This window comes from Hyposmocoma kahamanoa, unplaced genomic scaffold (genome assembly GCF_003589595.1).
Source record: "Hyposmocoma kahamanoa isolate Upper Pololo Valley unplaced genomic scaffold, ASM358959v1 65, whole genome shotgun sequence".
Lineage (NCBI taxonomy): Eukaryota > Metazoa > Arthropoda > Insecta > Lepidoptera > Cosmopterigidae > Hyposmocoma > Hyposmocoma kahamanoa.
The window spans coordinates 16,126,020-16,149,009 of NW_020653853.1; the positions used below are offsets into that span (position 1 = coordinate 16,126,020).

The following is a 22,990-nucleotide window of genomic DNA, read 5'->3' on the forward strand; positions in this document are numbered from 1 at the left end:
CAAGGAAATCTGATGTGAAGTCAGCCTGCAAAATTTGTATGTACAATCCATTTTTTGCATTTCAGTAACTTTGTGCTGTAAGATACGAGTTTGAGAAAGTAAGGCGACGATTTGTAAAATATTAACTGCCTTTCAGGACGGTACTACCGACATCTTAAATAACAACTTTTGTTTCATAACTTTTACGGAACATTAAAAATTTACCAAAAACAAACTTTTAAGTTTTCGTTGTACTATCTGATAATTTTTAGATCTGTATTGGGTAGTAAGGTAGTAAGTTCAAACTAAAGTGCAAGCGTCTACCCCTACTCCTGCTCTTGAGTTTTGCATCGGACTGGGTATTTACGTTAGCGCTTTCTTTTGTTACCACAGAGTTATTACCTTTTAGAGCGTAATATTAAAATACTTTTATTTGTCTATGACAGAAAAATCTGGTGAATTATTAAAACCCGTGGAACAAAAGTTGTTGTTTATGATGTAAAAAATAGACCTAGAAAATAGACCTGCGAGGTTTTTAGTATTTTAAAAATAATCCTGTAAGTGACACGCCTGTCCACAGCAGTTGCAATGCGACTTAGAACTTTAAAAGCAAAATCTGAGGAGCACTGCCACTGCATTCGTTACCCTGAGACATAAGTTGACAAGTTCCATGTGCCTGTAATTTCATCAGCATCCTCACCCTTCAAAACCGGAGCGCAGTAATGCTCGCATTACTGTTTTGCGGCAGAAATAGGTAAGTTGGCAGTACTTCCATCGCCTCTTTCGCAAGGAGCTCTACGACTATTAAGTCTTTTCCTGGAGATCCAAGGAAAAGACTTTTAGTAGTCCTAGAATGTTGAAGTCGTATAATGAGATCATTGTTTACCGCTTTTTGTGACATTGAATCTGGGATAAGCCCTCCACCTACAGCTACCAACCTGGTTGTTATGTTGCTAATACGGGCCGAATCTTGGGTTATGCATGTCCTACTCAGTGAGGGTTCTTTCCGGCACGCATTCTTTAGATACCCTACAATATCGTGTGACTGTCCTTTGTCCTACTAGTGGTATTTATCTTTTTTTGGTCTTTTTGTAATATTAAGTAACCGGAAAAACAAGTCGCGCGCCTGATAGTAAGCTACACGCCAGTCCATAACAGTTGCAGTGCCACTCAGAGCTTTAAATCGCACAGATCTGAGGGGCACTGCCACTGCGCCCGTCACCCTGAGACATAAGTTGTAAGTCCCATGTGCCGGTAATTTCACCAGCACCCTTACCCTTCTAAACCAGATCGCTGTAATGTTAATTTGCTGCTTGGCGGCAGAAATATGTAAGGTGGCAGTACTTCACCGGACGAACTCTTCCTTAAGGACCTCTACTGCTGCTAAAATGAACGTGTGTTGTTATGCTCCTTTCTTTGTCGTCCGGGAGTTTTTACTCTTGTTTCATTCCCTCTCGATACATCGAAGGCAGTCTCCTTATTTACGCTATTATACGTAACTGGTAACAATAAGGTTTATTCTATCCAGACGAGTATAATATGTATAATATGTTACTGTTATAGCAAGTTAACATGTTAATTACTGATGGATTTAGACTAGAGACGAGTAATTCTGAGTTTACGAGCGCCATTCCAAGCGCTATCGTATGTGGTTGTAAAAAATGCTATTCATTTGTCACGATTCAGCAAATTGCGTGAGGGTAATTACTAACGCCTAATTTTATCTAAATCTATATTTGTTCTTAGTGCTCTCCCTACCTTATATAGTGGCATTGTTTGTATTTGATTTCTGTATCACTTTTCACATTACTATTTACGATTAACCGAAAACCTCCACAGGGTAATTATATAATTAAAACAAATAAACATCTGTTTTTTAAAACATGCTGCACTTGAAACCAAGTATTGTCGTAACTCAAAAATTGATAGAATTGAGAAAACGCGATATGAAAGTTAAAAAAAGCACTGAATAGACCTTATTACGAACAATGTGATTATTTTTATTGACTGACTTTAAAAAAGGAAGAGGTTCTTAATCAGACTGTATTTTTTTTTAAACGATTTTGACGATTATTTTTTGTGGAAAGAGGTTATCTCAGTTTTGGTCCCATTTAAATTTCCTCTTACCTCTAAGGGTGGTAATCTAGGTGACGAATCCGGTTTCGCGCAATTTCCGGTAGCCGACTTCAATAAAACTTGGCAAAGCGTATTGGGTTAACAAAAATGGCTGATCGCGCCGACGTTAAGGTAGACGGCGCTTAGGTTAAGTTCATCTACCCTTATTTCCTTTAACTTTTATTTCTATTGCTATCCCTTTTACCCTGCTGCAACTGAATTACTGTTCGTACTTCTAGTAGCAGTAGAGATCCTTGTGAAACAGTTCGCCCAGGTAAGTAGGTACTTACTTGTTTCTGCCGCCAAGCAGTAATGTGAGTATTACTGCGTTCCGGTTTTGAAGGTTAAGAGCGCTGGTGAAATTGCACATGGGACTTCTCAACTTATGTCTCAGGGTGTCCTTCGCAGTGGAAGTGCCACCCCGATCTTTGCGATTTAAAGCTCTGAGTGGCTCTGTAACTGTTATGGACAGGCGTGTCGCTTTCCACCAGGCGCACGACTTGTTTGTCCCGTCACTTGGAATCATAAAAAAGAAAGTACTTACGAGACTATAAGTAATCGTCCTAGGTAACGTGCGTCCGCCATGGACCACACATCGACACTCCTTTAGCTCTGTGAATTTACCGTCATATTTAAAGACTTAACGCACTCCGCGTAGTTCAGTTTCGACGTGTATGATTAACAACTCGTGTTTTACTGTGTTATTGTACTGTATTTAAACACTGTTCGTTGATAAACCAAGTGATCATCATTTTCATCGTAACTGGTAGTCTCTTCTGACCGCCACCGTGCCAACGGAACCGATTCGCGATCCACCGGATTAGTCGGAGATTCTTAATTAGGATATCTGCTGGAAGTTGAGGAAGAGCGATGCTAAGGACAACATACGAGCACGAAACCCATCTCTAAGGTCAGTGTAGTATAGTTCACTCCTCACTCCTTTTACCTGCCGATTCGTCCCTCTCCAGACATTCCTTTCCATACAGTTCACTTGTCTTTTTAAAAGCATCAATCTTGTTAAATTTAATGCTACCAATGTCTATTCTCCACAAAACGGAGTTAATAGCCGACCGTCTTCAGCTACTTGGAATGGACCTGACATCCAATCTGAACTTCGGCAGATACATTGAATCCTTGGCAAAAAATGCAGCCAGGAAGCTTGGCAGCCTTTCGAGGGTAAGGCGTTACTTCACACCGGGACAGTTGCTTCAGCTGTATTCAGCACAAGTCCTGTCGTGTATGGAGTACTGTTGCCACCTTTGGGATGGACCTGCTACATAGCAACTGGCCAGCTTGGATACAATTGACAAGCGTGTCAAGAGGTTTATAGTTGACTCGGAAATAGTAGAGGCGAAACGGCAGAGCCTTGAACACCGCCGTAAAGTTGCCTGCTTATCGGTATTTAACAAGATATATCACGCAGAGTGTGCGATGGATTTACACAATTTCCGCCTTCGGGGGACAGTCGTGGGCTTGAATTTCACCCCTATGTTGTGGATATTCCAAAGATTCGCACGAAGCGTTACGGTTTCACATTTATGTGGAGAACGGCTATGTAGTGGAATTCCCTGCCTGCAGACTTGTTCCCTGAACGTTATAACTTGGACCTTTTCAAGGCGAGAGTGAATAGGCATTATTTAGGTGTGCATGCTCCATCGTCGACCTCATCGTCGCTTTCCATCAGGTGAGATGGAGGTCAATGCACACTTACATTTGAATAAAAAAAAGCGTCACAACAAACTAACCACCTATCAACCCGCTCGTATGCGGATACGGTCATATAGCTTGACTGCCGCGCTGGTACAGACTTGTACGTTTTGAAAGTTCATTATTCTGTTATTCACTACTGTGTTTTCATTTCGTCGTTGCAGTTGAGAGCCTTTATTGGTTCTATCGTAGCGGCAACTGTTTATTGGCTTTGAGAATGTAAAACTATCGATTTATCTACGTAGTATCCGTGTTGACTTTTTAGTTCGTTTACTGAAGTATGTTTTTATCGTGATGTGGTGTAAAGTGAAATCGTTGGGTTACGTACGATGCGCTACGGATTACAATGTGCAAATATATAACTTTCTTTTTAAAATGTGTGCCTTACGTAGAGTTCAAATTTAGACAGTATAGTACACATAGTGATTTTTTTTTAATGGGACTGTATGGGGAAATCCGAAACCATAGAAGATACAAGGAAACTGTCCTAGGAACCATTAATTCTTTTTTGTGAAAACAATTTTGGCATAATCAATTGATTGGTCAAGCGTAGGTTGTTCATAAAAATGAATAAAATTGATAAAAATTTTTTTAGTGCTTATGGACTCAGTTTTATGAAGGGATCATTTCATTGTAAGGGGTGAAAAAAAAACATTCTGCTGTCACACCTTTTGGTCAAATTTTATGAAATATTCTTTTATACCAAATGAATAAAATTGATTAATTTTTTTATGATGTCAAGTGAGGGGACGAACAAGTCGTGCGCCTGATGGTAAGTTACGCGCTTGCCGCTCAGAGCTTTAAAACGCAAAGATCTCAGGGGCACTGCCACAGCGCTCATCACCCTGAGACATAAGTTGACCAAACCCATGTGCCTGTAATTTCACCAGCGCCCTTACCTTTCAAAATCGAAGCATAGTAATGCTGATATTACTGCCGGCAGAAATAGGAAAAGTGGTAGTACTTCCCTAGACGATTTCTTTCACAAACTTTATCAAACGTAGCTAAAAATCATCCCAATTACATTAGCATTCAAATAAAAAAAAACTCTTTGAGTCCATCCATTTGGAAGCTACGATGCCATGGCAGAGATACAAGTAGACAGACAAATACACAGATACACTGACAAAGATTTCTGAGCTATAACCCCCCTCTTTTTGCTTTGGGATTTAAATAAAAGTGAACTCTACATTATATTCTACTCATTATATTTATTTATTGCCTCCGTGGCCGAACGGTTACTATGCCATACTATGGACTGCCACGCAGAGATCCCAGGTGCGATTCCCGGGCCGGGAAAAATATTTGTACGGCTAACATTTATTTCTCTCATTTTGTGTAAACGTGTTGTGTGTGTGTCCATGGCACCCACGACTGAGGGTTTCCATAGTGCCGGGCTATGTTGTGTGTGTGTGCGTTATTATTCAAAAAGAGAACAAAGTTTTATATTTGGAAAATGATATATGCTCCGGAATCTTATTGTAAAAATGTATACAGTTCCCCATACAAGTTTACCTACGTTTACGTTTACCTTAGTTAAATGATGTGGCATGGGTTTGTATACCATTAAGAGGGGAAATCGTGTTGAGATTGTTGTACATTTAAGATAAATGCTGTTATCAAACTAGATAATTTGTCGGTAGGGTTATAATTAATGAACTCTACATTAGTTTAATTACCTATCTATTTCGTTAATACATAATTAAGTGGAGGCAGTAAATTGCTTTATTGTGGTTAGTTATCGGTTCAGAGATACACTTGTGTTTAATTTTTAAATGTTTTTGTCCTTACTTACAACCAACCCTACAAATACAACTCTATAAATATTAAGCCTACTTAAATAATGTTCCAAAAACTTTTTAAACATAGTTATTGTTTTCAAATTCAATTAATTGAACCACGTGTAACTATTACTTCTAGGATTTTGTATATTTACGTCTATTATTTTTAACTAACTTCAAAACAAGGAGGAGGTTCTCAATTCGACTGTATGCTTTTTTTTTGTATGTATGTTACGCGATAACTCCAGTATTTGTGAACCGATTTTCATGATTCTTTTTTTGTTGGAAAGAGGGTACGTCCATAGTGGTTTTCATAAATACCGCCTAAATTTTACTTAAGGAACAATTATTTTAATGGTTGGTTTTGCTATTCTTCAATTCAGGGCGTATTTCAATAAAACTTGGCAAATAGATGTGATTCCACGTACTTTTGAGGTCGGTTTTTTTAGTACTCTGTACTGAGATTATTACTTTAATGATTGACGGTTGAAAGAAAAATAACAGAAAAAAACAGGAAATGAAATTATTTTTCTGTATTTAAATCGCGTATATTTGTTTTTTCAAACAAATCAACTTTTCGAGCCCTTTACAGTGGCCTTACCATGAACTCTTATTACGATTCAGTTTAGGACCTAAATTGAATCGTTGTGAGACGGCGCTACATGAAGTGTATATCACCGTCCCGCTTTTTTGGCGTTACGAACCTATACTGAACTGTAGTAAGAGTTCATGGTAAGGCACCAGGTCCCATGGTCACGGTTGACTGAGGTGGTACAGTCATCAACCAGTTTTCATAACTGTAACATAACTGTGGCACACTCATCAACCATTTATCATAACTAGTTGTAACATACCTGTGATACCTCAGTCAACCGTGACCGACCTGTAAAGGGCCCGAAACGTTGGTATGTTTGAAAATACAAATATACGCGATTTAAATCCGGAAAAATAGTTTCATTTCCTATGTGTAACAATCGTGAAAATCTAAGAACTCGATATAAAACATTAAGTTCTATTCTAACATTAACCAGTGTTGTTGAGTTGGTCCACGGAAATGCTCTGGTGAGAATCAAAAACAAAAGCCAGCTAAAGCACATGTAACACGAATTACTGTTTAACAGTGAACGATCATTTTGATATTTCTATAATAAGTTTACATCAGTGATAAAACGTCAGTTTGAAACATACAGTACAACTCTAAATAATGTTTTTTTATTGTTAGAAGTTTGTTTTCCCTGCATTTCTTTTTATTAGCTTTCTCTTTTACTATTTCGTTACCAAGATATGTAGTACTTAGATGATCAGAAATTTTTCAAGTCGAATGTATGTCATGATGATACACAGGTGCTACTACAACAGATGGTGCCTATGTAAGCCGCAGCGCTGTAGTGGACTTTTATTATGCGGTAGCACGGCAGCATCATGGCCTAGAATTATTTGCTCTCACGTTGCAATGATATGCGCATTTATGTTTCAAATTCTGTATAGTTTTAATTTTATAAAATACTCTAGATAAATATGTGAAGCGAGTGAAGAAATACATTTCTCACAGATGGCGCTACGGCAAAACAGTCGCTAAAAACCAAAACAAAGATTTGCAACAAGCACAAAGAAAAATTCGTAAGATCCACGGGTCGTTCCGTAGAGCTCTTTGTGAAAAAGTTCGTCCAGGGAAGACTGCCAGCTTACCTTACCTACTCATATTTCTGCCGCCAAGCAGTAATGTGAGCATTACTACGTTTCACCAGCTGAGTACCCTTACCCTTCAAACGTAAGTAGTAGTAGTAGAAAGTAAGGTACGGTGACAGTACTTCCCTCGACGACCTTTTTCACAGGAGCTCTACTCCTACTAAAATCACTTTGTAGTGACCTTTCTATAATAAGATTCCGATTGATATTCAAAATTTGTCATTTACGAGGTTTAAAACTGTAGTGAAACTAAAACTTTATACTTTATTATACAGTCTCTGCGTACTTGGATGGCAAAAATCCGTGGTTGTGACCCGTTTAGCCCTTCCAGGTACTATCGATCTAAGATGTTTAAATTAAATATTGTAATGATAAATGTATTCAAATCTATATTTACAAAGAGCAACCCCTAGCCTAAGAATGAGCAGTTGAGTTTAATCAGTATGACGATTTCAAATGTAATTTCCTTACCTATGAAATAAAGATTATTTGACATTGACTTTGAAGTGACCCTATGTTTGAAGTAAATCTTTAGGAAATAAAATTGTTTTTTTTTTCGGTTCTGAATATTTGCTTCACCATTTCAGTCAACCGTGACTATGGGACATGTAAAGGGTCCGAAATGTTGGTTTGTTTGAAAAAAACAAAACAAATATATTTGCATTACCTTTGCAGATTTGAATTTGATTTGTTTGAAAAAACAAATATACGCGATATGGATCCGAAAAAAAAAAAATAATTTCATTACCTATGTGTAACAATCGCTAAAACCTAAGAACTCAATATAAACTTTTACGATTTGTATATGTGTATTTTTGTACGTAAAACCTTTAACCTCTAAGGCAAATAAAATAAAATTCATTCAAATTCTATTTTCTGCTTTATCCGAAAAAGGCTAGTAGCTTTTAATACCAAAACACTAAAATACGTGACTGTCGCAAAAACAAATCAACTCGGGTTACGTGTAACAAGTTGGATAGTTTGTAAACTCTTTGTAACAGCGAGCCAGGTCAAAATTGATGACAAACTTGACATTAGGGTGATTATACAACAACTCAACTACGTCAAGTGAACGTAATATGAGATCACAGTGAGATCAGTCACAAGTGCACAACTTCGACTGAAAACGAGAGGAGTTATGTGTTTGAAGCCTTCGTGACTATTAAGTTTTTAGAGTTTTGTGTTGGGGGTTTTAAAATTATAATTTAAGGTTTGTTTTTCAATTTTCAAGAAAAAAAATTCAGTTTTATTCTGTATCTGCTACGAGTAGCTATGAAGAAAGAAATAATATTAAGAAGTTCTTATAAAAGAAATAATTTGCGTATCCCTGAACTGTATTATAAAACAAAACGCTAGGTTGCTTGATTGTTAAAACAAAACTTGTTTTGAAAAAATATTGTTGCTGAAACTCATTGAAGTTTGAACGTAGTCAGTGGAAACTTAATGGTATTTATGATTCTTGACTGTTATTTAATGTTTTGTGTTGTTGTTACATTAGTCAATAAGTTTTCCGCATATTTACAGAAAGGATTATGTGAATTTATTGGAAATGCGGTTCGGTGAAATTACAGGCACATGTGTCTTATGTGTCAAGGTGAGGGGCTCAGTGGCAGTGCCCCTCAGATCTTTGTAATTTAGAGCTCTAAGTGGCACTGCAACTGTTATAGACAGGCGTGTAATTTACCATCAGGCGTGTAATACGGCAAAAGAATAAAAAGACACTCCATTTCTTTATTTGAAAACAATTTTTTCTGAATGGATCGTTTTCGTATATTCTAACGGAACTTTGTATAAATACACTTGTAACAAATTTCTTTTTATAACCCTAAGTGACGGAACGGACAAGTTGTGCGTCTGCTGGTAAGTGACACGCCTATTCATAACAGTTCGAGTGCCACTCAGAGCTTTAAATCGCAAATATCTGAGGGGCATTGCCACTGCGCCCGTCACCCTGAGACATAAGTTGACAAGTCCCATGTGCTTGTAATTTCACCAGCACTCTTATATGTCAAAACCGGAACGCCGTAATGTGAGCATTTACTGTTTGACATAAAAAATAGGTAAGATGGCAGTACTTCCCTGGACGAACTCTCTCACAAGGAGCTCTACTGCTGCCGTTTTGTTGCTAAAGTCTTGTTACATGAAGGAATATGATACATGATATAGGAATATATACAAACTTGTTAAATCCTGCATAGCTTGCTCTTGCTACAGCCTAATTGGTTATTGCACCGGGATTGGCACTCATTGAACCAGTTTGAATAGACTGCACTCTGGCTCACAAAATTTGTAGTTTAACCTAGATAGAAATTTTGCTGCCTCCGACAACTCAATGCACACTGAAATTGAATTGTACCCCAAGATGCATTCGAAAAGGTTAAATGTCAATGGAATAGAGTATCAAGTGAAATACTGTATAGCACATCTCATTTTATGTTAACAAACTCTTAATTAAGTTTGATATTAATCAAACCGAGTTAAGAGATTAATCAAGCTGACTTAATTACTTAATTTAGTTTAATATTAATCAAACTAAATTAATTTATATTGTTCTTAGTATAGAACTCGCTACTTAAGTATTTCGGGGTATGTGAATTTATGAACCGATTTCAAGAACGAGTTAATAAATATTGTGAGAAGGGTACTCGTTTGATCCGAAAAGTATTTCAAATTCCGAGCGAAATCTTTGATGGCTTCAAACCTGTGATGAATTTTAAAGTTAATATAGTTTGCAAAGTGATAGTAGGTAAATAGATAGAGGGCAATATCATCGTATGTCACGTATCTGACGTTCGCTGACATTTCCTTTATGGTTGAAGTTAGTAGAGTGTAGAGTTTATAACCCTCGTGAGAATACAATACTTTATCGGTAAAATCGTAAATCCTGACCATAATTTCTTATTAGGTATGTCATAAGAAAGAGCAATGTAATGACCAGGAAGGGTACATTCTGCAAATATTATTTAGTTGTATAATACTTATAAGATAATAGCATGACTGCATTCTGGGGATATTCAAGAAGATTGTTTATGTTTGACGGTGGAGCACTGCGAAAAGACACAGAGCAGTGTAACCAGGTGCATATGTGTAAATATGCAGATAGTGGATTTTAGTGGATTTTAAAGTCTGGACTGAAAATTACGTGTTTTATTAAGGGATTGTGGTTGTTAATTACTTATTATGTTTCACTTGAGGTAATAAACATTTAATAAACTATCGAGATTTTTGGTTTTCGCGATGCGATGGTGTCTAGAATAGTGGTTTATATCAAAATTAACCTAATTCATCAGGAAGATGGTTTAAAAACAACCGAAGCATATATTACAACGTGCAAACACAAAAAATATAACGAGCAAAGGAGGCCAATCGTTTGGTCGCCTTTGGACGTTATATTTTTTTTATAATACCAAGTGACGGGACAAACAAGTCGTGCGCCTGATGGTAAGTATTTTAATGGACTAAAGTATTTTAGTCCATGTTGTCACTTGTTAATTTTAATAAATTAAAGGCTCGGTGAATTTTTCACAGTAAAATTTAGTACATTCTGAATGCAGATGTATTACAAGATATTGTAAATTATTTTTGAAAGAAAGTATTTTTTCGTATCTAAATCGTGTGTATTTATTTTTTCAAACAAACCAACGTTTTGGCCTGATTGAGTCATCCGTGACCATATGAGCTGTTAAGGGCCCGAAACGTTAGCTTCTTTGAAAAACATAAATATATCAGAAAATATAGTCTAATGTCCAAATACTATTTGTAGTTATTAAATTTGGAAAAAATTAATAACTACAAGCAGTATTTGGATGTATGACAATGAACTAAAAACCCTTAAATAAAATCAGGGTTCGAAATTAGCAAGATATTTATATTATTTGACGATAATCATGACAATTATTTGATAATTGTCCGATATAATATCTGATAATTATCCATGCTGATATATAACTTTGTTTCTTTAATTTTAATCTAAAAATGAAGAAAAATCTTTGGGAAAATGATTTTTTGTGACTTTTTGTATTGACATTTGACACGTTACGATACGTCTCTGATACAAAAACATTCCACGTCATCTAGCGGTAGCATTTTGCTGTAAAATTAATAGGAAATTTTATAACAGGGTAATTATCAAGGTATATTTATCAAGATAATTATGATGATAACTATCAATGATAATTATATTATGCTTTCGAACCATAAATAAAATCATCAGAAAAAAAACCCGTTTTGGTGCGACAAATAAATAAAAGTAAATATCGGGACATTTCTCGCCCCTCGTATTTGTTGCGAAGGACGGGGTTTAGGATCGGTGAAAATAGGAGCGTCACTCGTAATGAAGCACATTTGGTAACATTATTGTTGAGGACTGATGGTTCAACAGCTACATTTGTATCCAAGTTGATGATGAATCAAAGCAAGCAGTGCTTATAATCTTTTTTTATTAATACGCCAAGTCACGAGACGAGTCACGAGAGTCGTGCGTCTGGTGGTAAGCGACACGCCTGCGTACTGACACTGCGCCCGTCACTCTGAGACATAAGTTGACAAGTCCCATGTGCCTGTAATTTCACCAACACCTATACTTCAAAACCGGAACGCAGTAACGCTCTCATTTAAAAACCAAAAAACAAAGTTACAAGCACATAGAAAATTGGTAAGGTCCACTAGTTCGTTCCGTGGCTTTATTGGCATAGCGACTAGCACGGTTTGCAAGAAAAAGAAGGTTTGTAAGACGTTGGTTCCAATCCAGCTGGATCGAAGGTATTTTTTCTAAGAGTTCGATCTTTGTATTAATAATTATAACAAACTAGTGCACTAATTTCATAAAAATAATTGAATACATGGCGGTCAAACATCGTTTCATTCAATAACTTAAAAAAATACTCTCATTGTTTTACGGCAGAAATAGGCAAGGTGACAAATATTTCCCTAGACGAACTCTGCTGCGACTAAATAGTTATTTTTGATACAAGTGCGGAAAGTTAGTCATTATTCACGAGTCTCGAGGCATCTTGGCCCGAGCCAGAGGCGAGGGTCAAGACTGGAAACAAGTGAAAATGACAAATCCTCATGTGTATCAAACAACGTTTTTTAATACATTTGCGAAAAACCTACATTGAAAGTAAAATAAAACAGTATTTAAAAAAAAACCTCATTTTATTCCTTTGTCAATAACAAAATCAAATCGTAAAAAAGTTAATGAAAAAGGCGGGAATGTAAATGATGAAAAAAATTAGAATTTTTTTTGGCCGACTTTTTTCAATATGGCAACTGTTGCCAGTATTCAGCCACATTAAAATTACTATTTTATATTACTTTATTTTCTACATAATCGCTACTAAGGAGCATTTACTTCATAGGTGTAAAAATGCGGTCTCTCCATAGATATAGTTTAGTAATGACGAATGACTTACGTCACAAAGCACATAAATATGAAATAAATATACAATCTCTTTAGTTCTATGTTTAAGACTTAAAACAACAGTAAATAAAAAAAAAACTGGAAAAGTAAAAAGCACTAGTGCGAGAAATCCAACTTTCCGCACGATTTGTAGTGCGAAAAATACCACGTTTTGAGCAACTGTATTAAAAAATCTTTGTTAATATAGATACAGTATAATCTAGGTATTTTAGCACAATTCTTCAAAGAGAACTTATTGTATCCTAGATACAAAACCATTTCAAAACCTGTAACGGTGAGTGACCTTGTATTCTGAATTAGTAATCTCCTTTGCTTAATCCGAATGAATTATTTAAGCTTCCCCCAGTGTTGCGCAAAAACTGGTTCTTTTCATTCCAGACTTAATTCAAACCACAATCGTAAACCTTGTCAAAAATTTGAATCCAATTTACTGTGAGCTCGCGTAATGGAGAGGCAAAGGGAATGGTGGAACAGTGTTGTCAGTTGTCTCGTTAATCATTCCCTTTGCAAATCCTTTTAGTCTCGTCGACCTTTCATAAGCGACTGGAGCGAAATAAGCAGCTTATAGATAGACATACAGCCTTATATTATGCACATTTATTTTCCCGCCATCGTAAATTAATATGTATCCTATACTTTTTTGTATTGAAGTAAAATAGTTTAACAATTTTTATAACTCAAGTGTTAAGAATTCCGATGCACGGTACTGACGTCGTCGAAGCATTTTTTTCAATACTGCAAAGAAAATCTCTTCTAAAACTCCAATAGGTAGTAACTAAACAAAAAGTGATTCTATTTCACTACCGCTTCAAATGTACAACCTTTGTACGACGCCGTGTAGTAACGGCGTTTACAGTAAATTTAAATATCAGATCATCGAGTATATAACCAGAAATAGAGACGAAATATCATTTTATTTGTTTGAAAACTATTCTGCTATATCATTACCGTGACAACTGCGCTCCGATTAGCTAGCCCGAATTCGAAACAATTGACGGGTGTCGTCAATGGGTGTCGTCAATTGTTTTACTTCAAATCGACCAGTTAACTTGAGCTTTACTATAATGGACGAAAATTGCAAAATTACATATTTAATATTTAATTACCGATGAAATGTGATTCCGTTTGTTTTGTAATTAGATGTTTTGCTGTTTTTCCCACACCGCCTAATAGAACAGCACGGCATTGTTAGAGATATTATCTATATTACAATAAATACAGAATATTTTTTGGAATATACGGAGACGTACACACAGGTCAGTAGTTGGCCTGTCTATATTTCATTGCAAAGGAGAGTTGATATTTACAAGAGCTGTATCGCTAATGTGTTACCAGGAATATATGGCCCTTATTTCGTCTCTATTTCTGGTTATATACTCGATGTATCAGAATAATGATAGTAGGGGTAACCCATTCCGCTACATACGCGCGACTACAGCGCGTCTGAGGCGCGTATACGCGCGCTGTTACATTGAACGTTTCATATTAAATCAACATAAGCACTACGGCATAAAGAAAGGTGGTGAGTGTTTTGCATGCTGTGCTATTTAAGTAAGTACTGTCCATGAACGGGTTAATATATAATTATATTGGCTAAATACAGGTTGTCGAAAGCCCCTAAAATGTCATACAAGTAAAAGTAATTTTAACACAATGATTTGACCTTTGTTTTAGTATGCAATTTTGAGAACAATAAATAAATACTAGACACATCGCGTGTCAGACTTCAGTTGAGTGTAGGTATTTGTTTACATTATTGTTCATCAATAACTTTAGGTTTATTGGATTGAAACTGATACCTAGTCTTGTAGGTTAAATTATTTTTTTCGATAATGTTTTAACTTTGTTTTTCTTCTCCTAATTTATTACTTATTACAAGATATATTTCGTCAAGGTACAGGACGAATAAGTCGTGCGCCTGGTGGTCAGCGACACGCCTGCCCATTACAGTTACAGTTACTGCCCATTACATTACAATAACGATCTGAGGAGCACTGCCATTGCGCCCGTCACCCTGAGACATAAAGTTGATAAGTCCCGTGTGTTTGGAATTTCACCAGCAACCCTTACCCTTCAAAACCTGAACGCAGTAATCTGCCGCCGTTGTTTGAAAGGGTGCATGTAAGATTAAAAAAAACTGTGCTTTCTGCCGTGATCAGTAAAAAATCTGATCTGGAAAAGGTATAAAGTTATCGCAAGAGAAAAGTTGATATTTTTTAAATTTAATTTCTTTAAATATTATTTTCACGGTTTTAAGTTTTTGTCACAAGCGTCTTTTCAACTAAGGACAGCAGTAGTACTTACACCAAACTCTACAGCTACTTGTCATATGCTCAGTTCTTTGTAGTTGTGGAGTGATATAGTTTTGTTAACTTTTGTCAATAAACGGTTGACCTATACCTTCAATAAGTATGTTCTCTTTATAAATTTTTCTTAATGACATTTAGCAGGTGGCCTTGACTGCGTCATCGGTCGAAAGGGGGAGCTGAAGGTTTTTAACCTATGTAATAGGTATGTAGTATTACGGCGCCCAGATGGAAACGTAACTTAGTTCAGGACGCTAACGAAGACTTCTGCCAGAAGAGTGTTGTAGGAGAGAGTATCAGGAATTAGAAGGTCACGCATATACTTACGCGCTGTCGCACAGTGTGAGAATTTCGCAATCTAGCGCGACTTAATGGAATAATGCAACTTATTCCAATTCATGTTGAATTGATTTTTATTAATATTACATAAATTGCCTATTACATTTTTTGTTTATCTTTTATGTGAGTAGTAAGACAAATAAATAATACGACGTCAAACTGTGTGTTTTGTTGTTCCAAATTATATTGTCGACTAGGTGATAGTTGTGAAATAAAAAAAAAAACTCGTTACCTTTATCGTAATACTAGTTGTGTTGTTTGAAACTTAAAGGTGGGTACTATTATATTTCAATGAAGTTTTAGGTAATTTCAGTGAATACACTACCATCTTAGTGAAAATAAAAAAGCTTGTTTCATAGTGAAGTTGTTAAAGTAAATTGGGTCTGAAAAACTAGTTATACCGCATTATATAGGTCTCTGGTATTACATGATACGTTGGTCCTAGGTCTCAGCTTTCAGATACAATCAGAAATAGCTGCGCGTTTTTACGACACACATACATGTGTATTAATTTTTAAGAATGGCTGAATATATAGAATATTCTTGGTATTAAATAGATACCTGTCAGTTGTGACTATGTGACCTCCCACTCACGCCATCCCTTTTTATCACCTTTTATCTGGTTCCTGGCCAATTGTTTTCAAATTTTGAATTGTTTTTTGATTCCTTTGCCTCGCCATTCTCATTTTGTTTCGTTCCGTCGTTACTCCCTGCTCAATCGCTGTAGCGAACAGTACTGCTCTGATTTTTAATTGCGTCTAATTTTGATCCTTCTACCAGTTCTCAACCTTATCATGTGCCAATTTTAATACCAATTATACAACTACTATTACACAATTATACAACTACTAATACAACTGTATACCTCGGCTCTTTCGGGGTAAGTCTGTCTCACGTTTAATATTAAAGTTTGGAGTGTTTTGTAGCGTCGTACCTGTTTTTTTATATACCTTTTCTTGTTACAGCCGTTTTCCTTTTGATTTAATTACGAATAAATGTTTGTGGACCGAAGTATTTGTTTTAATTTATTTATATTTTGTATTGGCGTTTCCGAGGACGGCTACCGGACACCCACGTTGCGTCACACGTCGAAGTACATACGTGTAAATAAATAGTGTTATATGTATATTATCATGTTATATTGTATTTATGATTAGTCCGTAAGGTATTTATTTAATATTTCTGTTATTATTTTGTTATATTATTGTTATATTATATGTATGTTAGTCTATAAGGTATGTATCTATGGGTTCTAGTTGCCTGAAATAAATAAATAAATAATTAAATCTCATTAGCGGTTTAGAATCCTTTCATAGTGTACACAAGGTAGTGTATCATGGACGAAATGTCATTGCTCGTGCATTCTTCCAATTGAACAAATATCTAGAGAGGCACAAAAGGTTCGCAACAAAGATAACAGAAGATATCGCGAGTTTTTCACTAGCAAAACGTCCCGTATTGCAACCAAGACAGATCTTTTGAACGATATGGATACCTAGATTAGAGTCGAAAAGTGATTAATGATTTAATTTTTTTTTGTTTTTATTTGGCATATATACCTGGTAAATAAATAAAATGTCTTTTATTACTATAATTATTTGTATAATGCATCGTATATAAATAAAACAAGAGTAATATATTTGTAATTACAAAGGATTTAAATTCGCTAGATTGCGAAATTCTTACACTGTGCATCGTCTTTTGGCCAACGAACATTCAGTGTAGTGTCTTTGTGTTGCGATCAGGTTGGCATGTAACTATATTAAATCTATTTTATATGTCAGTGAACTGGTTGCGTGCTAATTACTTTTTAATGGACAGAGTAATATTTTAAACACTTTCTTGCCTTTCATAGATAAAAATCTACGTGTAAACGTGTGATGACACCTATTTGGTTATTTGACTAATTACAAGTCCTTGGGGGCCGATACCGATTGTCGAGTGAGTTTTTTGTTACATTTTGCTAAGATACATGACAGAATAGAGTTTTAAAGAATTTTGTTGCGCAATTTTGTACTATATCTAGTATCTATCGAATCATTCACAGATTCCCTGAGTTATGTAACGCCTAGTTTGCGTACCGTCATTTAAAATACACTGTAGGTACTTCACGTAATATCGCAACATTAAAATAAAATTACAATTGAAATTACAGTGTAACAGGATACCATTTATTTTCGTGCCGCTTTTATGTTTCTCCAGTCGAATAAAAGCGCATTTCAGCTATTATTCAAACCAAACTTTCCACGACATTCTCCTATTAAATTACAGGTGACATTTATTTCTACTGCGTATTGTAATGTATCAACTTTAGCGTGGCAGCCTTCCATTACTGCAAATCATTGCACAGGTTTAATGATTAAAAATGCGAGGCGGCAGTCATTTACTCGATGATTTTGCCGTCACCGCGTCACGCGAGCTCTGCAATTTGCTACATGTAAGTCCTTGCTCGTGTACGGGTTAGCATGTCCCAAGAGCAACCTTCGACCTTAAACCGCAAATGATGCGTACTCACCTCATCAAAACAAACTGCGCTCTTAAACAGTCAATCTTGTACAACTATGAAGGAAGACACTACAGGCAGCTAACAATCACGGACTCTCGCGCGTATTGCACGGAACTTTACAACGTAGCTAAATTGACATGTTACGACAACACACACGATTATTTACACTTAGGGAGGCATCTTTTTATTGATGAATAGAGCGGTTGTAAGAGCGCGGAGGCGTTGAGGCGGACGGCGGGCGAGCGCGCTAGCCGGCGCGCCGCCTTGCTTTGACTGAAAGGCGCTTGGAAAACGAGTTCTGCGCACGCGTGGCAAAACACAGGATCGGCCGAAATTCACCCTGAACCCTGCTCCACAAAACGTCGCAGCTGCTCTTGGTCGACATTATAATATAGAACTTTACTATTTGTACGTTGAAGTCCATTTTACAATGAACGCCAAATGTATCATAGGTTATGTGAGGAGCTCTAGCGCGTGCCGCACTGCACACGATGGTAATTAAATATGTGTTTGACAATACTGTGACTGTGCTCCGGAGGCTGTGCTCAGAAACTGATGACGTCAACGAACGCAGACGACGCCGACGTATGCCTTTGTGGAACTGTTTGATAAGGTAATTAGGTTTGCGTGACACGCAAGGGAAAATCAGGCGAAGCCGAGATTTGCATTCATTAATAAATTAGAAGTTTTGGTGTTGGAAGACTTTCGCGGCATGATTTCGTTACTTGGAGCCGAAGGACTTCTTCATTGCAATGTTAACAATTAATTTTTTTGCATGTCAGTAGGTTGGTACATCTCTGTCTATATATTTACAAGCAAAACGTTTGAGCACGTACGGAAAGACGATAGGTTTAAAGTTGACTTCAGCGTATTTTGGGCAGTCTATTTCTGTGCCGTTGTTTGCATACCGTGCGGTCACTGCTCTTGAACTCTCACCTGGGCATTGCTGGATCTTGATATATATAAATAAGTAGAAGAATTTTTGCCATTCAATTCAGTATCAGTGCCACCAGTCGGTACAAATAGTTAAACGCCTGGTGTATTGTAATAGCAAAAATTATTTTACTACTCAGGAGTTTCTCATTATTTTTATAGAAGGGTCTATGGTAAACATTTAAAGTATAACCTGTTTACTTCAACAATAAGTAACTAGTTACCAGTACTTCGTAGGTGATTACTTAAATCCACTGTAAAAGTAATCTGTTTTAAGAATATAAGAAATAAGAATTTAAGAATATTTCAATCGTTGGTTTTTATGTTTTATTATTTATTTTTCCTATTTACTATGCTTGTGTCGTCTTATTATACTAAATGTAATCAAGTGTAGTAATATTTCAGTCTGTGCTCCCAACCTTCGATAGCTCAGTTGGTAGAGCGGTGGACTGTAGTGTGAATTGACGTTGAAATCCATAGGTCGCTGGTTCAAATCCGGCTCGAAGGATAGTAATTTCCACGGATGGAACTTTTCTCGAAATTGATCAAGGAGGTATTTATTTATTTTTATTTCAGTAACAAGCTACATTATCATTCTCAAAAAAAAAATTTGTTTAATTAAACAACAATAGAGACAACGATAAAAAAGAAATAATTAAATCAATTTAAATATCTAACTATTCTGTACAGAATACAATATTCATAAAGAACAGCATTTTTTTGAAAGTCTCAGTTTTATATTATTCTGGACTTGCCAAAGAATGCATACATGAACTCTATTAAATTCGAGAGATAAGATCTTGCCGGCTTTATAAACGATGTTCTGTCACGGTAAAGCTTTTAGTGTGTTATTTGACTTTATAATTGTATAGTTCGCCGGTGTGAATGTTTAATTACTAAAGTTAAAAGTCAGGTTATAGGTTTAGTTTCTATATGTATTTGAAAACCCGGATGTTTATCTAAAAAATTAAGTGATTCTTTACCGGAATATAATTTCTCAAATACAAGCTTCGGTCATTAGTTTTACGGAAACTAGTACTACGTGAGAATATCAGCTTTAAAGTAATGGGCACATATACGATAAACGTATGTACAGAAATAAAAGAAAAAACGAAACATTGAAAATGCATTGAAAGAATAAACGAAAAAGTGTACGCTGCGGACAGGATTCGAACCTGTGCGGGTAGAACCCAATGGATTTCAAGTCCATCTCCTTAACCACTCGGACACCGCAGCTCGTAGAGAATCTGACGAAATAACTGAATACATTCGATAATGTATTTTTGGCTTAAAATAATTCTTAATTTAAGACGATCTTCTTCTTCTCTGATTTCCATGTTTTTTTTACTATCGTTACAATGCAAAAATAGTTACAAAGCAATTATTCGATTCACATTTAAAAGTAGATGTGAAGCAAGTGTCATCTATTGGCAATTTGTTGCAGCTCTACAAAGTTCAACAAGCTATTTTCAGACTTAATACTTTTTCTACTCGCCTATAGATGACTAGTGCATAATTTTTACTTTTACTATTCAACAACAGATGGCGCCACTAGTTGCAGTTAGTTTTATTAATTATATTTATCATATCGAGTTCTTAGGTTTTTGCTATTGTTACACATGGGATAGGTTATTTTGAACAAACAAAATATACGCGATTTAGAACCGGAAAAAATAGGCCCATTTCCTTTGTATATAGTATTTATGAGAGGCAGAAGTAGTCATTAAAATGCAATAAATATACAAGAATTATATTAACTTATGGAATTTTTGTCACAGGTACGTGCTTATTAGGGATTAACACACCTCCGTGTAATGAATTTATTCGAAAACTCGAAGCGGCGAGTCATCGCTCCTGTCCAGGACATAAAAGGAAACCTGCGGGAAAGTGGTCACTAACAGTTACCTCTAATGTCAGTAGAGTTGGAATAGACATGCAACTTTCAGGGTTGTCTCATATATCTTTCTATTATTTTGATGCTTAGATTTTTAGCATCGTAGCTTCGTTAGAGTCAGCATGAATATTGACATACTACATTGCTTGTGTCGCTGAGTAGACATTTTTGCAAACTACACACACCCGCGGAACATATTTAGCTAAAATGTTTTTCAAAAGTTATTATACTTTTTTATTTTAGGTCTAATTTGAAAACAAAAAAATAGTCGACTGTCATTTTTTTCATTAATTTGTTTTATGTCGAGTATTTGTATAACCACTCGACAGAGTGGTTCGACGTTGAATTTGCGTGCTTGTTAATTTTGTACTTGGAAAAGATTTGTCAAAGTTTGATTTAATCAAAGTCAAACTGTTAGAATTTTAAATTTCGGCTGTTTCTGTTTTGTCACAAAATGTCATCGAGTATATAATCAGAAATAGAGACGAAATAAGGGATATATATTCCTGGTAACACATTAGCGATACAGCTCTTATAAAGATCAACTCTCGTTTGCACTGAAATATAGACAGGCCAACTACTGACCTTTGTTTACGTCTCCGTATATTCCAAAAAGTATTATGTATTTATTGTAATAAAGATAATATCTCTAACAATGCCGTGCTGTTCTATTCGGTGGTGTAGGAAAAACAGCAAAATATCTAATTACAAAGCAAACGGAATCACATTTCATCGGTAAATAAATATTAAATATGTTATTTTGCAATTTTCGTCCATTATAGCAAAGCTCAAGTTAATTGGTCGATTTGAAGTGAAACAATTGACGACACCCGTCAATTGTTTCGAATTCGGGCTAGCCAATCGGGGCGCAGTTGTCTCTAATGATATGGCAGAACAGTTTTCAAACAAATTAAATGACATTTCGTCTCTATTTCTGGTTATATACTCGATGCAAAATGTAAACAAAAAACGCATTTTGTTCAATTTCATTATTTCATTAAAGGTTATAAGGCCAAGGCTGTACTAAATCGATGTTCAAAATGTTAATGTCATTGCTTTATTCTTTACAATATCAAGTGACGGGACGAACAAGTCGAGCGCCTGATGATAAGCTACACGCCTGACCATAACAGTTGCAGTGCCACTCAGAGCTTTAAATCGTAAAGATGCCACTGCGCCCGTCACCCTGAGACGCAAGTTGACAAGTCCCATGTGCCTGTAATTTCACCAGCACCCTTACCCTTCAAATCGAAACACAGTAATGGTGACATTACTACTTGGCGGCAGAAATAGGTAAGGTGGCATTACTTTCCTGGACTAACTCTTTCACAAGGAGCTCTATCGCTGTTACTTTAAATCTACTTCGTATTAATTGAGACATAAGAGTTACTATTTTAAATCTCTTTTTATTTTGTTCCTTTTTCTTTTCAATGTACAATCATAATAAATAATTTATATATCTCAATGCTGGGTACGGGTCTCCTCTCATTGGGAACTTCACGATGAAAAAAAAAAACATCGGTGAAAACAACTTATGCTAAATTTCAGATTAAATTTCGCACATAAATTCTGAGAAACTCAGAAGTGCGAATTCGGATTCGAACCCACGGCCTCTGCTTGAGAGGCTGTAGGTCAAACCATTAGGCTACCATGGCTTTTCAATGTACAATAAACATCATCAACACAAGATCGGAAAAATCTTAAGACAAACTTAATATTTGAAACAAGCAAACAATCAGCTGGCCTCATATGAATTGAACAGATTTGTGGTTTGAAATATCAAAACTTGCATTTAATCAATAATTAAAGTGCAATATTCTTATTACGAAACTGATAAAATCAATGTCGGAAAAAAGAAAAGAAACTGTATTGATTGGGTGATTGAAAAAGGAAAAGGACAACTGGGATATAAATAACTTGATGGCGAGAACGTATTTACAAATAAATTTAGTAATTTTACAGACATTGTGTGACATACTTGCGAAATACGTAATAGTAGTGGATGTAATCGGGGCAAGTGTTTGCACTGATTGATTATATTTATTGTGGAATAAACAGGGTCGGAATTCCGGAGGCTTTAAGTTCTACCAGAAAGTGTTCCACACATATTTTTATCGCGTGACATTTTGTCCACAGCATATGGGAAGGAATAGGAATATTTACAAAAATCAATAAACCCAGTGAAATTATCGGTCAAAAGGGTACAGTAGCCATATTCGATACAAAATTAAGACTTCCACGAAGTCAAAAATTACTCAAGAGCAGCCCTAGTAACAATTAAAACACGAATCAGCTAAATATAGGCGCGTGCGCCGTCGT

General features: G+C 36.0%; 1 protein-coding gene and 2 non-coding genes across 3 annotated transcripts in view; 1 reads left to right on the forward strand and 2 right to left on the reverse strand.

Annotated features, from left to right (window-relative positions):
- The window catches only part of LOC113231308, a 129,266-nt gene extending 111,170 nt beyond the window's left edge, over window positions 1-18,096 (reverse strand). Inside the window, exon 1 of the mRNA XM_026465574.1 lies at window positions 17,854-18,096. The gene's annotated coding sequence lies outside the window, so the exon portion shown is untranslated. The remainder of the gene's footprint in view (window positions 1-17,853) is intronic.
- Window positions 18,097-19,195: 1,099 nt separating this feature from the next.
- Window positions 19,196-19,285, forward strand: Trnay-gua. The gene is given in 2 exon segments: window positions 19,196-19,232; window positions 19,250-19,285. It is a non-coding gene; the product is annotated as a tRNA-Tyr (tRNA).
- Window positions 19,286-19,931: 646 nt separating this feature from the next.
- Trnas-uga lies at window positions 19,932-20,013 on the reverse strand. The gene has a single exon. It is a non-coding gene; the product is annotated as a tRNA-Ser (tRNA).
- Between the last annotated feature and the right edge of the window lie 2,977 nt (window positions 20,014-22,990).